Below are 16,861 nucleotides of genomic sequence, written 5' to 3' on the forward strand. Positions count from 1 at the left end.
TGGGAGGCCGGCAGGTCGCTGAGAGTGTTGCGCTGCGCGGCACCGTCCAGGTCTCCGGCGCGTGCGCTCCCGCGCGCCGGCCCGTGATTGGTGCGAGGCAGGTGCGTGAGGCCCCGCCCCAGGGGCGGGGAGGCGGGTCGTGCTTGGGCAAATCAAGGTAGCGGAGTCTCGGTGCAGATAAGGGAGCTGCTGCTGGGATCTGGGGTGGGTCTGATTTGAGGCTGGAGTGCAGCCAGCAGTCTTGTTTCGTGGGTGTACAGCGCCAGACACGTTCGGTCCTGCGAGATTTTGTGTTAGCCCTCGGCACTGGAGGTGTAGAGTCAGCAAGGTCTACGCGCTGAGACCCACCCGCCTTCGGCCCTCAACTCCTGAAGTGACCCGCTCCGGGAGCGAATCTAGTCTGGCCCTTTTGCGCCCTCGTCTAGACTAGGCCAAGTGCTTTGCCTACCTACCGACACCGATTTTACCAAAGAGTCCTCTCCTTGGTCTCAAGCTCCTCTTCCTGCCTTTAATATCTCACCGAGTTTCTCTGGGTCATTTTTCCAATCCTGAGCCTCAACCTGCCCCCTGACTACAAATCTCCATTGATTCCTGTCGTGTTCACAGTTGAATTCAGCATCTCTACCCCATCGCAACAGTCTGGAGTAACGTCTTCCACGTTGTTTTTTGAAGAGAATCTGGTGAATAATTTTCTCTTTTAACGATGAGAGAGTTACTTCACCTTCCTCATCCTACTTTACACAGAAGATACAATGGGATAAAGTACCTAGCCATGAAAGGGATAGGTAATGTCAGCTTTACCTTGTCTTCCATGCATTTTTGCTGTATTCTTATATTTGACGATGCGTTTGTTTCCTTGAATACCCAATTATGGAAGAGAAAATGAGTTTAGAGAACTTAACTGCTGCCCAGGAATTCAAAAGGGTTTCCTGTGGGTAATCACATTTGGCCCTCAGAACAACTCAAATATACAAGGTATCTTTACTTAGATGAGAAATCAAACCTAGAGAGAAACTAAGCAATGTGTCCAGGTTCACAGCTGGTCAGTAGTGACTAGGACTACTTCAGAGATTCTCAAACCTGCCTGTATTACTGGATTCATCAAGGCTCTTCTGAATGACAGGCTGCAGCCCAGAAAAATTAAATCAGAACCACTGTGGGAGGAGCCCAAGCATAATAATTTTTTCTCTTAATTGCCACACTCGTGGCACATGGAAGTTCTTAGGCCAGGGATTGAATCCAAGTTCCAGCTGCAACTTACACCACAGCTGGGACAACGCTGAATCCTAAAACCCTTTGGGCAGCGCTGAGGATCAAACCTGTGCCTCTGAAGTGACCCAAGCCACTGCAGCTGGGTACTTAACCCACTGTGCTGCAGGGGGATCTCCGGCATCAGAAATTTTGTTTTTTTCTTTTTAGGGCTGCACAGGTGGCAAATGGAAGTCCCCAGGCTAGGGAATAGCTAACATAATAGGAGAGAGGTTTTTTTCAGAGAAATTTAGAAAATTATAAAGTTCCAATGTTAATTTTTTAATTAACTAAGACCTATGTATAAAAACATTGTTTTTGAACTTTAAGAATCAGGAAAAAATTGAGTAATGAGGATCTTTGAAAGAATGGACATTATTCTGCATTATCCATTCAGCAGTTCAGAGATTACCCATCAGCTTATAAAATGAACAAGGAGTTAATGCATTTAAACTTTGTTAAGATAGGAGTTTCCGTTGTGGCTCAATGGTTAAAGAATCCAACTAGGACCCATGAGGTTGCGGGTTCGATCCCTGGCCTTGCTCAGTGGGTTAAGGATCCAGCGTTGCCATGAGCTGTGGTGTAGGTTGCCGACTCAGCTCGGATCCCGTGTTGCTGTGGCTCTGGTGTAGGCCGGCGGCTACAGCTGCGATTGGACCCCTAGCCTGGGAATCTCCATATGCCACGGGAGCGGCCCAAGAAATGGCAAAACCACAAAAAACAAAACAAAACAAAACAAAAAACCAAACCTCTTTTGTTAAGATAGAAGCTAGAAGGAACCACTGATATACTTTTGTGAACAATGTATCAAATCACATATGCCTTTTTTTTTTTTTTTTAATTGTGATGAACAAGGATGTTTTGTTGTGGCCTCTCAGGTGATGGAATTCTCAACTAGCCAGGATAGGCCACTTTATGCTGAAGTAACAAATTAACCCTGAATTTCCGTGGCTTACCACATAAAAGTTTATTTCTCGCTCATGCTACGTGCCTGACATGGACCAGAAAGGGGCTTTACTCCATAGAGTCCCTCAGGAACTGGAGTTAACAGTTAACAATGACTTGAGCACGCAGGTTCATGGTAACTAGGGCAGGAAATGAGAAATTGAGGCTCCTGAACTGGTCCTTGGATACTTCCATTTACTGTCCAGAGCAGCTCATGTGACCTCCTAAATGCAGAGGCGATGGGAAATGTGGGGAACATGTGACTGTTGAGTGCGTGGGCAACATTCTACATACAGTGCCTGTTGAACTGTCCCAGGATTCTGCCCTTGGTCCTCTTCTCCCCTCCCCCGTGCAGTCTCAGGTGATCTTATCCTGTGTGTAGATTTTGTGTCTCCAGCCTGCACCTAGCCCCGGATCGCCACTCTTTTTTTCCTCCCAGTTTTATGGAGATGTAATTGACATGCCGCCCTGTGTTATGTTTAGGGTGTACAACATCCTGATTTGCCTTATAAGCGTCATGAAATGACTCTCATGAAAAGTTTAGTGATTATCCCTCATCTCCTGGACATAAAATTAATGAAATAGAAAAAAAAATGTTTTCCTTGTGATGAGAACTCAGAATTTACTCTCTTAACAGTCCTACGTGACACACAGCCATGTGGATTATCTTTACCTGGTGTACATTACATGCCTGGTAGTTATTTATCTTATAACTAAAATTGTCTACCGTTGGACTGCCTTCATCCAATCACCACGAAGAATCTCATCTTTTTTTTTTTCTGTGAGTATGTTTGTTTGTTTTTGAAGTATATTCCTAGTTATTTCCTGTTACACAACATAGTGCTTCAGTACTTCTATACACTTCAAGAGAATCACCACCATAAGCTGTTAGAATGTGTCCCCTACATTCCCCACACTGTCCATTTCACAGCCCGAGCACATTTATTTTGCAATGGGAACTTTGTCCCTTTTAATCTCCCTCACCTCTTTCTTTCCTCTCCCCCACCAACCTCCTCGACCTCTAGCAACCACCGGTGTGTTCTCTGTATCTATGTTTCTGTTCCTATTGTTATATTTGTTCATTTGCTTTGTCTTTTAGTGAAGTCATACAGTATCTGTCTTTGTTTGACTTATTTCACTTAACATACTATCTTCTAGGTCCATCCATGTTGTCACAAAAGGAAAGATTTCATTCTTTTTTTAGGGCTGAGTACAATCCCAGTGTGTGTGTGTGTGTGTGTGTGTGTGTGTGTGTGTGTGTTTTATTACATTTTCTTCATTTATTCATTTATTGATGGGTACTTGGGTTGCATCCCTGTTTTGACTATTGTAAACAGTGAGATGCATGTGTCTTTTCCAATTAGCATTTTCATTGTCTTTGGGTATATACCCAGCAGTGAAATTGCTGGATCATATGGTAGTTTTAATTTTAGGCTTTTGAGGAACCGCCATACTGTTTTCCATCGTGGCTGCACCAGTGTACATTCCCACCAACAGTGCACCAGTTTTCCCTGTTCTTGACATCCTTACCAGTACTCATTGTTGTCTTTTTGATAATCGACCTTCGAGAGGTGACATCTCATTGTGGCTTTGATTTTCACCTCCCTGATCATTAGTGATGTTTAGCAGCTCCTCCTGGGCCTGTTGACCGGCTGTGTGTCTTCTCTGGAAAAATGTTTACTCATCTACTCTGCTCATTTCACCAGGTTGTTTGGGGGTATTTGACGTTGATTCGTGTGACTTCTTTCTCTATTGTGGATGTTAACCTATTCTCAGCTATGGTGTTGACAAATTTCTTTTCCCATTCCGTAGCCGTCCTTTTTCATTTTGTTGGTAGGTTCCTAAAAAGCTATGCAAAAGCTTTTTAGTTTGACTGTAGTCCCATTTGTTTAATTTTTGGCTTTGCCTCACTTTCCTGAGGAGACACACCTAAAAAAATATATATACTAAGATTGATGTCAAAGAGCTTGGTGCCTGTGTTTTCTTCTGGAAGTTTTATGGCTCCCGGTGGTATATTTAAGTCTTTCATCCACTTTGAATTTATTTTTGTGCATGCTGGGAGAGAATAGTTCAGTTTGGCTCTTTTCCATGTAGCTGTCCAGTTTACCCAACACCATTTATTGAAGAGACTGTCTTTTCCCCAGTTTCTGTCCTTGCCTTTGTCATAGATTAATTGGGCACCTAAATCTGGCTTCATTTCTGGGATCTCTGTTCTCTTCCATTGATCTATGTGTGTGTGTGCCAGATTATATATATTGTTTGGGTTTTTGTTTGTTTGTTTGTTTGCTTTTTAGGGCTGCACTCGTGGCATATGGAGGTTCCCAGGCTAGGGGTTGAATCAGAGCTGTAGCTGCCAGCTTACACCACAGCTCACAGCAATGCCAGATCCTTTTTTTTTTTTTTTTGTCTTTTTGCTATTTCTTGGGCTGCTCCCACGGCATATGGAGGTTCCCAGGCTAGGGGTCCAATCGGAGCTGTAGCCACCGGCCTACGCCAGAGCCACAGCAACGCAGGATCCGAGCCACGTCTGCAACCTACACCACAGCTCACGGCAACGCCGGATCGTTAACCCACTGAGCAAGGGCAGGGATCGAACCCGCAACCTCATGGTTCTTAGTCGGATTCGTTAACCACTGCGCCACGACGGGAACTCCTTTTTTTTTTTTTTTTTTTTTTTTTTCCCCCAGATCCTTAACCTACAGAGCAATGCCAGGGATCAAACCCGTATCCTCATGGATCCCAGTTGGGTTCATAAACCACTCAGCCATATATATTGGTTTTTGTTTTTGGGGTTTCTTTATAGCCCCATCTTCCATATAACCTTCCATACAGCATATGGAAGTTTCTAGGCCAGGGATGATTGAATCTGAGATGTAGCTGCAACCTACACCACAGCTGCATCAATGCCAGGCTGGAGACTGAACCCGCACCTCTGAAGTGACCTGAGCCACTGCAGACAGATTCTTAATCCACTGTACCATGGTGGGAACTTTAGATTATATTGTTTTGATTACTAATGGTTTGTCGTATAGTTTGAAATCAGAGAGTGTAATACCTCCAGCTTTGTTCTTGTTTCTCAAGATTTTTTCTTGGCTACTCAGGGTCTTTTGTGATTCAATACAAATTTTAGAATTATTTCTTCTAGATCTGTGAAAAATGCCATTGGTATATTGATATGGAGTGCAATGAATCTGTAGATTTCCTTTTTTTTTTTTTTTTGTTTTTTTGCTATTTCTTTGGGCCGCTCCTGCAGCATATGGAGGTTCCCAGGCTAGGGGTCGAATTGGAGCTATAGCCACCGGCCTACGCCAGAGCCACAGCAACGCGGGATCCGAGCCCCGTCTGCAAACCTACACCACAGCTCACGGCAACGCCGGATTGTTAACCCACTGAGCAAGGGCAGGGACCGAACCCGCAACCTCATGGTTCCTAGTCGGATTGGTTAACCACTGCACCACGACGGGAACTCCTGTAGATATCCTTGGTCATTTATATATATGATATTTACATACATATAATGTTTAACTGTATTAATTCTTCCAATCCATGAACATGGTGTATCTTTCCATCTGTCTATGTTGTCTCCCGTTGCTTTCATCAGTGTCTTATGGTTTTGAGTACAGATCTTTTACCTCCTTAGATTTATTCTGAGGTATTTTATTCTTTTTAATGCAATGGTAGGTGGGATTATTTTCTTAATTTCTCTTTCTGGAAGTTTGTTTTTAGTGTATAGAAATGCAGTAGATTTCTGTATTTTATTTTCGGATCCTGCAATGTTATTGAATTTGTTGATGAACTCTAGTAGTTTTTCAATGATGTCTTTAGGATTGTCTATGTATAGTATCATATCATCTGCAAACAGTGACAATTTTACTTTCTCCTTTCCAACTGGGATTCACTTTATTTCTTTTTCTTATCTGACTGCTTTGGCTGGGACTTCCAATACTATGTTGAATAAAAGTGGCAAGACTAAAAGTGGGCATCCTTCTCTAGTTTCTGACCTTGAGGAAATGCTTTCTGTTTTTCAGCCTGAAATATGATGTTAGCTGTGGGCTTATCATTTATAGCTTTTATTAGGTATTGAGGTGTGATTCCTCTATACCCACTGTGTTGAGAGCTTTTCATCATAAATAGATGTTGAATTTTGTCCAAAGATTTTCCTGCATCTATTGAGATGATTATATGATTTTTATTCTTCAGCTTGTTAATGTGATGTACCACATCAATTGATTTGTGGATATTGAATCCTAATCCTTGTTTCCCTTGGATAAATCCCACTTGATCATAGTGTATGATCCTTTTACTGTTGTGTTGAATCAGTTGGCTAGTGTTTTCTTGAGGATTTTTACATCTATGTTCATCAGTGATATTCCTATACTTTCTTTTTTATATGTGTGGTATCTTTGATTTTGGTATCAGGATGGGGCTGGCCTCATACAGTGACTTCAGACGCATTCCTTCCTCTGTAATATTTCAGAATAGTTCAAGGAGAATGGGTGTTAACTCCTCTAAGTGTTTGGTTGGATTTCCTCGTCAAGCCAACTTGTCCTAGACTTTTGCTGGGATTTTTTTAAAGTTAGTGATTCAGTTTCATTACTGATAAACTATATATGTTCACATTTTGTATTTATTCCTGGTTCAGTCATGGAAGATTGTACATTCCTAGAAATTTGTCTGTTTTTTAAGGTAGTCCTTTGTATTGGTGTATAATTTGTCGTAGTAATCTTTTATGATCCTTTTTACTTCTGTCGCATTGTTTGTAACTTCTTTTTCATTTATGACTTTATTTGATTTGAATCTTCTCTTTTTCTTGATGAGTCTGGCTAAAGATTTATCAGTTTCATTTATCTTTTCGAAGAACCAGCTCTTAGTTTCATGCATCTTTTCTATTGTTTTTTTTTTAAAGTTGCTATTTCATTTGGTTCTGCTCTGATCTTTATGATTTCTTTCCTTCTACTACCTTTTTTATTTTTTATTCTTTTCAGGGCTTCACCTGCAGCATATGGAAATTGAATTGGAGCTACAGCTGCCAGCCTACACTGGAGCCACAGCCACGCAGGATCCGAGTCGCATTTGTGACCTACAACCACAGCTCACAGCACCCTGGATCCTTAACCCTCTGACAGAGGCCAGGGATTGAACCCACATCCTCATGGATACTAGTCATGTTTGTAACCCACTGAGGCACAATGGGAACTCCTATTGGGTTTTGTTTATTCTTTTTCTAGTTCCTTCTGGTGTGAGGTTAGGTGATTTATTTGAGATTTTTCTTGTTTCCTGAAGTGGGCTTATATTGCTGAAAACTTTCCTCTGCTGCTAGGTGGGCTGCAGTGTTTAGGGCTAGTGTCTGCCCACTGGTGAGTGAGGCCGAGTCCTGGAGCTGGTGCCCGCCTAATGGTGGGTGGAGCCAGATCCAAGGGTCTCTGGATGCAGGACCCAGGGACCCCAGTGCTTGTGTTGGTATCTAACTAACTGCTTGGACTGAGGTGTCCCAGTAGTGTTGCTGGCATGCCAGTGGGAGAGACTGGGTCTAAATAAACTCAAGGGAGGCTTCCAACGTGGTGCTTTCCGGCACCAGTGCCCATGTCGTAGAACAAGCTCCCCCAAATGGTTGCTCCCAGTGCCTGTGTCCCCAGACATTCTGGGGCCTCATCTTACCAATCCAGGGCCCCTGGGCTGGGGAGCTAAATCTGGGGCTTGGACCACTTGCTCCTTGGGGAGAACCTCTGCAGTTGTAATTATCCTCCCGTTTGTGGGCTGCACCCTAGGGGTGTGGGTCCTGACTAGAGTGCATCTCTGCCCCTCCTACCCACCTTGTTGTGGTTCCTTTTGGCGTGGTGGGGGGCACACCCACATGCATTTGGAAGGTCCCGGGCCAGGGATCCAACCCATGCCACAGCAGTGACAATGCTGGATCCTTAAGCTGCTTAGCCACCGGGGAACTCTTGTCTTAGTTCCTTTTTAAATCTTTAGTTTTAGAGGATCCTTTCTATACTCTTTGGTCTTTCTCCTCAGTAGTTGCTCCATAAGCAGCTGTAACTTCGGTGTGTCCATGGGAAGAGGTGAACTCCATCTCGGCCTCTGTCCCCTCTGCTCATTTGTTTGCCCAGTCACCAGCTGAGCACCTTTCCTGGGATTCTAGTACAGACTTCTCAGGCCCCCTGTCTCCATGCAGAAGCTTTGAGTTTTGCCTCCAAAGACTGCTCAGTCCTCTTCAAGTCTTTCTCATCTTAGTAAATGGCACCACATCTACCCACCTTCTCACATCATCCTTGATTCTTCACCATAACCTAACACTGCCTATCAATGTCATCACAAATTTCTGTAGGTTCAATAACAAAACACACTGAGAGCTGGACTTTCACACTTGTGTTCATAAAAAGATTTAATCAGGCTTTCACTGAAGATGAGCCAAGCGTGAAAATACCTACTTGCAGGGTGGGATAAGGGAGAGCAGTTAAACAGTGCCAACAATAGCCTTAAGGGTGAAAATAATTACACTGTAACCAACTGTTGGCCTGTTGGTTAATCACAGTCAGTGAAATTTCTGTTTTTTTGTGTGTATGTATATATGTGCATATATATATATTTTTTTCTTTTTACAGCTGCACCTGCAGCATACGGAAGTTCCCAGGCCGGGGGTTGAAGCAGAGCTGCAGCTGCAGGCCTATACCACAGTCACGGCAACACCAGATCCGAACCACATCTGTGACCTATGCCACAGCTTGCCGGCATCACCAGATCCTTAACCCACGAGCGAGGCCGAGGATCTAAACTGCATTCTCACAGAGACAATGTCAGGTCCTTATCCTGCTGAGCCACAACAGGAGCTCCAAATATATATATTTTTAAACTGGAAGTTTTTCTTTATTCTGAAAGACTAAAATATTTACAGACTTAAATCTGTAGAACTTCAAAGATCTTTAAACATGCACACCTTTGAAATCTGGGAGGACTTGTTCTGTGAACTAGTACAGTCCGGTGGTGTAAGTGCTTTTTTTTTTAATGTGTGCTTGTGAAGGATGTCGATTCACTCATTGTTTGGCGCAGGGTTCTATGTATGTCTGAATCAAGCTTGTTAATTATCTCATTCAAACCTTCCATAAGGAAGGGAGGGAGGGAGGCGGGAAGGAAGGATTCTAAAACCTAAAAAAACCCACTGCTGTGGGCCCTGTCCGCAAATTACGTCTTGAGTCCACCACTTCTGGTAGCCTCACTACATCCTGGTCTAAGTCGCATCATCTGTGTGGGTGACTATGTGACCCTGTTACCATAGCTCTGCTGCCTGCACCCTTGACCCCTGTAAACCACTCCCTGTTCAACCACCAAAGTGCTATCTCTGGAATCATCTCATGCCACCCCCTTGCTGGAACATTCTCTAATGGAGTCTCATTGCATTTGAAATAAAGACTCAGCTCCTCCAAGGGCCAGCTGGCCGGCCCCTCTAAGTCTCCAACCCCACTTCCATCCTCCCTGTCCCTCTTCATTGAGCTCCAGCCAGAACGACTTCCCTCTGTGCCTAGACCTTGTCTTGCTCATTCCTGCCTCGGGGCCTTTGCATTTTCTGTTCCTTCTGCTGACAAAGTCCTTTCCCAACATATTTACATGATACCTTCTGCTCAGCCTCAGATCTTGACTCCAAAGTCCTCGCAAGAGCCTTCCCTCCACCTGAGCAGCCTGCCCACTCCCTGCGCATCGTCCCATTTTCGACCACTTACGTCTGAAGCGATAGCATTTATTTGCTGTTTTCACAGATTCATTCCCTGTCTCTCTCTGCTGGAAAGTAGGTTTTTTTGAGGGAAGAACTCTCTTTTTCTCTCCCATGTCTTCAGTGCCTAGAATGGTGATAGTCACGTTGCTGAAGCCTAATCAGTATTTGTCATCCAGGAGTTCCCGTCGTGGTGCAGCAGAAACGACTCTGACTAGGAACCATGAGGTCGTGGGTTCGATCCCTGGCCTCGCTCAGTGGGTTAAGGATCTGGCGTTGCTGTGAGCTGTTGAGGATGTGGCTCAGATCTGGCATCACTGTAGCTGTGGGTAAGCTGGCAGCTGCAGCTCAGATTCGATCCCTAGCCCAGGAACTTCCATATGCTGCAGGTGCAGCTGTGAGAGGGAAAAAAAAAAAAGAAAGACAAGAAGAAACATGTTGTTTGTGTCAAGGGTTTTTCTGGGCAATATTTATAATGTTAAAAATGCTTCTGCTATTCTACTATAAAGGAATTTTTTCCATAGATATACATATTAAGCATTTTTTTTCCATAGAGAAAATTATCCAGAGGATGGACAGAGGGGAACATATACATTGTTCTATGCTTGTGACCACTCACACATACTAAGACAAGCCAGATTACTAGTATACTATTTAATAATCTGATTATTCAAAAAGAAATCTGAGTTGATGCGTATTCTTGGTGTGTTCTTGGTATTTTTCTGTTTACTTCTGACAGTGTAATGTTAGGATTCTAAGATAAAGCTCTTAAAGACTCACCAGAAGAGAGAGAGGAAGATTTGAAGTTTAAGACTGAAAATGGTCAGACAAAATTGACCTGGGATATTGGGACAAACTATCAAGAGACTTGAGGACCACCTGGCAATTGTGGTTTTGCAATCACCCAAGTTATTTCTAACGCCGCTACTTTGCTTTTTCCCGCTATTGCTTTTAAGGTGGAAATTGTAGTGGTTTGTGCAACTTTAACAAAAGAGAAAGTCAGGGACTTTTATCGGCAAGGATTGTCTTGCACCACGCGCTGTCATAATTGATTACATGCTGTACCATGACGGAAGAACAGCATTTCTAGGCTAACAAAAAAATCACGAATACATGGTAAACCATCTGCTTTGTCCAGAGACTAAGAAATAATAATGTGAGCAGTGATCCAAGCGGGAAGGGACTGCCAGTCCAACTGTGCCCAGTGCCCCATCAGCTTGATGTCTGAAGGTAGAGGGAGATTTGTTTTGGCAGCCACTCTGCCAATATCTCCCATCTGTCACCCATAGTTCCCCATTATTGCCAGTTCCAAAAAATCCTATCTGCCGGTCAAACAGCTTTTCTCCGGATGAATGGTGCAAGGAGGCCTTCTTAGACTGACATGCTTCTGCGGACTCCCCTTTATTGGAATACATGTATCCAGTGCTCCCTTTTCATGCCTCGCCTTGTAGCCTGTCACTTCGAGGGGAAAAGAACTTTCCCTAGGCCCAAGTTCATTGCTGTTTGGAAGAATGGCAGCAGAATGGAGGGGATACTGGGGAGGTTGTAGTTGCTTATGGTTTTCCTGCCCTGAATCAGAGCAGTCTCCTCCTGTAGGACCCGCAGGAATAAACTATCCATTCCCCCCCTGGCTTTTTTGAAATGTTAATATTTGCATGAATGATGCCTTTAAAAATAGTTAACAAGGTACTTGATGTGTTTGCATATTCAGTTGTCCCTCCGTGTCCAGTGGGGTTCGGTTCCAGGACCATCCTCAGATACCACAGTCCACAGAGGCCCAAGTCCCTTATATACGACGGGGCACTATTTGCATGTAACCTATGCACATTCTTCCTGACACTTTAAAAAAATTTTTTTTGGTCTTTTTAGGGCCACATGCATGGCACATGGAGGATCCCAGGGTAGGGGTTGAATCGGAGCTACAGATGCTGGCCTACACCACAGCCACAGCAACATGGGATCCAATCCAAGCCAATTGTCTGCCACCTACACCACAGCTCATGGCAACACTGGTTCCTTAACCCACTGAGCGACGCCAGGGTTTGAACCCACAACCTCACGGATTCTGGTCGAGGAACTGCCTTCCTGACACTTTAAACCATCTCTAGGTTACTTAGAATAACTAATACAATGTGAAAGCTATGTAAATAGTTGCCAGTGCTCTGCTGATTTAAGCCTTACTTTTCAGAACGTTCTGGAATTTTTTTCTTGAATATTTTTGATCCTTGGTTGGTTGAACCTGTGGTTGTGGAAGGACAATATTCAGATGCTTGTTGAAGCTTCCTGTGTATTAGGCATTGTACAAGGACCACATCATTTAATCCTCTTAATAATCCAGCAAGATTTCCCATTTTACAACTAGCAAGCGACAGCCCTGGGATTCAAACACACATCTTCTCTATTTTTTTTGGGGGGGGGTGGGGGGGCATACCCATGGCATGTAGAAGTTCCCAGGCCACAGATGGAACCTGCACCACAGCAGTGACCTGAGCTGCTGCAGTGACAACACCGGATCCTCAACCCGCTGAGCTACAAGAGAACTCTCCAGCTAGTTCTTTTGTCTTCTTAGGGTCACACCTACAGCATTTCGAGGTTCCCAGGCTAGGGGTCCAGTTGGAGCTGTAGCTGCCAGCCTACACCACAGCCACAGCAACGCCAGATCCGAGCCACGTCTGCAAGCTGCACCACCACTCATGGCAACACCAGATCCCTAACCCACTGAGCGAGGCCAGGGATGGAACCTGCATCCTCATGGATGCTAGTCGGGTTTGTTAACTGTGAGCCACGACAGGAACTCCTCCCCAAATCTTCTTGCATGAATGAGCTTCTGTCTCCTCTAAGCATCCTGACTCTCTGTCACCATATTTGTGACAATTTATATGTAATATCTAAACGTAAGGTACCATCAGCCACACCACAGTAGCAAACACTGGGAGGTTATTGATTACGAGGCTTTCCCAGAGCCCTGACAGAGTGCTAAGGGAAAGAGAAGAACTTTTGGGCCCTAGAATCCTGGTCTCCTGGCCTAAGTATCTGGGAGGATTAGGGTATGAAGCCGGTAAAGCAGCAGGAGGTGCCATATTGAAGCGAAACTTCCATCATCTCTTCATTCTCATCCTACAGGGATGTATGGAAGGTATAAGTGGTTGCTGTTGGCGTGTCTGAGGAGGCATCAAGACGTTCCAGGAAGGTGGTGACCAAGGACTCAGCCTTATTGATAGGGCCACAAAGGGAAGCCTGCACAAGCCCAGCGCACTCTCCCCAGTTAACGCTTCCACTGCTGGGCAACCCTCCCCACTCAGAACAGCACGAGCCCCTGCAGGGTTTAGGCTACTGTACCCATGCTAGGATAGTATTTTTAAAAATGGTAATCAGTGTTTCTTTCTCCAGTATTTTCCCTCGGCATTTTTGGCCCTTTATCCCGACTCCCCTTTTTCAGGGAAGGGAAAGTGACAGAGAACCGGGGAAAAGACCAGCTCACTCTGGAGGACAAAGGAAATGATCTTGACATAAGCAGAGGCTTAGGAGACTGTGAAGAGAAGGCTTCCCTGCCCCCTGGACCAGCCAGATTCTCTGGGCTGAGTTGGGGGGAGGGGGGAGGGGAGGGGAAATGATGAGATCACAAATGTTGGTGGGTCCTTAAGAAACAGGGACATACAGCCACTATGGAGAACAGTTTGGAGATACCTTAGAAATCTATACATAGAACTTCCATATGACCCCGCAATCCCACTCTTGGGCATCTATCCGGACAAAACTCTACTTAAAAGAGACACATGCACCCGCATGTTCATTGCAGCACTATTCACAATAGCCAGGACATGGAAACAACCCAAATGTCCATCAACAGATGATTGGATCCGGAAGATGTGGTATATATACACAATGGAATACTACTCAGCCATAAAAAAGAATGACATAATGCCATTTGCAGCAACATGGATGGAATTAGAGAATCTCATCCTGAGTGAAATGAGCCAGAAAGACAAAGACAAATACCATATGATATCACTTATAACTGGAATCTAATATCCAGCACAAATGAACATCTCCTCAGAAAAGAAAATCATGGACTTGGAGAAAAGACTTGTGGCTGCCTGATGGGAGGGGAAGGGAGTGGGAGGGATCGGGAGCTTGGGCTTATCAGACACAACTTAGAATAGATTTACAAGGAGATCCTGCTGAACAGCATTGAGAACTTTGCCTAGATACTCATGTTGCAACAGAAGAAAGGGTGGGGGAAAAAATGTAATTGTAATGTATACATGTAAGGATAACTTGATCCCCTTGCTGTACAGTGGGAATAAAAAAAAAAGAACATAACTCTTGACTTAAAAAAAAAAAAAAGAAAGAAAGAAAGAAACAGGGACAAACTGGAGATAGAAAAAAAATTTTTTTTGGTTGCACCCATGGCGTGTAAAAAGTTCTGGGGCCAGGGTTCAAACCTGCACCACAGCTGCGACACGAGCCACAGCAGTGACAATGCTGGATCCTTAACCCACTGAGCCACAAGGGAACTCTGAGATGTGATTTTTTTTTAAAATGACGTACGTTTGGGAGTTCGGAAGGAGAGAGCAGAACCCCTGCTTCTTCCCAGACAGAGCACCCCTGGAGGTGGTGAGATCCCAGAAATGCCATGGCTTTGCAATGCCGTAGACTGAGCCTGAGATAATCTTTTGGTTCCAAGCCCCAGCATGGTGTGGGAACAGCATAATGATTCTTTTACAGCCAGGAGCAGTACAAAAAAGTCTTTGAAAAAAAAATAAAACAAAACACAGTTGCAATGTTTGTCCTTATCTTTAAAATAATTCAGAAGATGCAGTCTATCTGTGTGATTTAGGTAAGTTACAACCAGATGCTACAACCATTCTGTCTTCATTGTCCGGCACTGCTGTTAGAGAAGACCACAGACTGGGGAGTTTCAGCAGAAAACATTTCTTTCTTTTTTTTTTTTTTTTTTTTTTTGTCTTTCTGCCATTTCTTGGGCCACTCCCACAGCATATGGAGGTTCCCAGGTTAGGGGTCTAATCGGAACTGAGCTGCCAGCCTACGCCAGAGCCACAGCAACGTGGGATCCGAGCCGTGTCTGCGACCCACACCACAGCTCACGGCAACGCAGGATCGTTAACCCACTGAGAAGGGGCAGGGATCGAACCTGCAACCTCATGGTTCCTAGTCGGATTCATTAACCACTGCGCCACGACGGGAACTCCGGAAAACATTTATTTCTCATGCTTCTGGAGGCTGGAGGTTGGAGATCAGGGTGTTAGCATGGTCAGGTTCTGGGGAGAGCCATCTGCTGCCCGCAGACCACTGGCTTCTCTTTGTCCCCTTACACATCAGAGAAGAGACCATGTATAAGGGCCCTGATCCCATTCATGGGGGCTCCACCCTCATGATCTAATTACCCCCCAAAGGCCCCACCTCCAAATACCATCTCACCGGGAATGAGGTTGAGACGTATGACCTCGGGGAGGGCACATTCACTCTAGAACACATTCTCATCAAGAAGGTCCACTCTAAGGATGGCGCGCTGGTGTCCTAAGCAGGAAAACCACAGCCCCTGGGAACGTCCGTCATCTGTGTCTTGATTGGAAGGGACACGTGAATTAGCATCTTCAATTTCAGAAATGAGATTTTTGTCAGTGAAAATGGCAGCACGTGCAACACAAGTTCAACACGGGCCTCGGTGAAACCGGGTGCATCAGCTTAGACATCTTAGAGACACCCCCTCTCTCCAGATGAGGAATGAAGGGTCTAGGGACTCTGGCCTGCACCCCAGGGCGCTGCCAGCTGAGCCTCGTCTCTCTAATGACCCTCCATCAGGCCATGGGTTTGGGGGCCCTGCTGGTGGCTCTCTGCTGCCTCTGAAAGGAAGACCTCACCTTTGGAACATTTACCTGGAGAAAGGAGCCTTTCCCACAGGGTGGCAGAAGAGGTGGGGCATCAGAAGGGGGCCACCTCTGAGTCCCCATCCTGACTCCTTCCTGAGAGCTGTGTGTCCCTCAAGGCACTCGACTCCAAAACAAGGTGTCAGATTCACCAGGGGTTGGGCGAGTCACAGGAAATGCTTGTAAAAGCACTTTTAAAATTGCTTTTAGTGGTTAAAAATTGCTTTTAGTGGTTAAAAAGTCTCTTATCTCAGTGCCTAAGCTGGCGGTAGCTGAGGGGCTGAACCATCAGTGCCTATCTGGACACTTCATTTTGTACATTTTGTAAAGACCAGGTGCCTGTCTCACACTCTGCTGTAGCCTTGACCATGGCTAACACTTATCAAGCTCTGACTTTGTGCCAGGCCACGTGGACACGCTAAAATGAATAACTCAGGAGATGCTGCGAGTGTTGAACCCCATTTCACAGGTGAAGAACCCTGAGTCTCGCATAGCTAGCAGGTGGCCGGGGAGATGGCAGAAGGGGTTCCAGAGCAGCACTGTGTTTCTTACCATTGCACCGAATGGCACCTGTTCATTGTGTCTCCTTATCTGTCACTGCCGGAAGTGTGGGGACATGGTACCTGGAAGCCTAGGTGCCAGAGAAACATTTGTTGAATGGGGTGTCTCGAGCAGGGTGCCTGGCCTGTGACCAGCGCTCGCTCATTGAATGAACAAGCAATGCCCAAGAGCCCACTTGTGAGAGGGAATGATGCGAAGTCATCCTTTCCAATAGGTGGCATGATTGAGACATGGCCTCAGGATTTGTACTTTTCCAGCAGATCTAAAAATCACATAGGTTTGTCTCCTCGTGGAGTCACTATGGTGGCAGGAAAACTGAAAACAACTCCAAAAACAGACAAGCAACAGAGAAAAAGTTGATCTTGGACCTGGCCCACCTGCAGACCGCAGGGTGGGCGGACACTGAGGTCTCAAAGGGATTTCATAAATCTGGCCCAGCTCTGGGTTACCTGATAACTAAGAATCTATGAAGAGATGACAGAGCAGAGATGACAAAGCCTGATGAGGG

General features: G+C 45.1%; 1 long non-coding RNA gene across 1 annotated transcript; it reads left to right on the top strand.

Annotated features, from left to right (window-relative positions):
• The first annotated feature begins 128 nt into the window (after positions 1–128).
• LOC146403443 (uncharacterized) lies at positions 129–14,685 on the top strand. Its single transcript, XR_014803946.1, has 2 exons — positions 129–785; positions 13,025–14,685. It is a non-coding gene; the product is annotated as an uncharacterized LOC146403443 (long non-coding RNA).
• The last annotated feature ends 2,176 nt before the right edge of the window (positions 14,686–16,861 follow it).

The sequence above is a fragment of the Sus scrofa genome, chromosome 5, assembly GCF_054392235.1.
Source record: "Sus scrofa isolate SSC_HxYL_T2T_F1_AM1 chromosome 5, Sscrofa_HxYL_maternal_Yorkshire_Landrace_v2.0, whole genome shotgun sequence".
Taxonomy (NCBI): Eukaryota; Metazoa; Chordata; class Mammalia; order Artiodactyla; family Suidae; genus Sus; species Sus scrofa.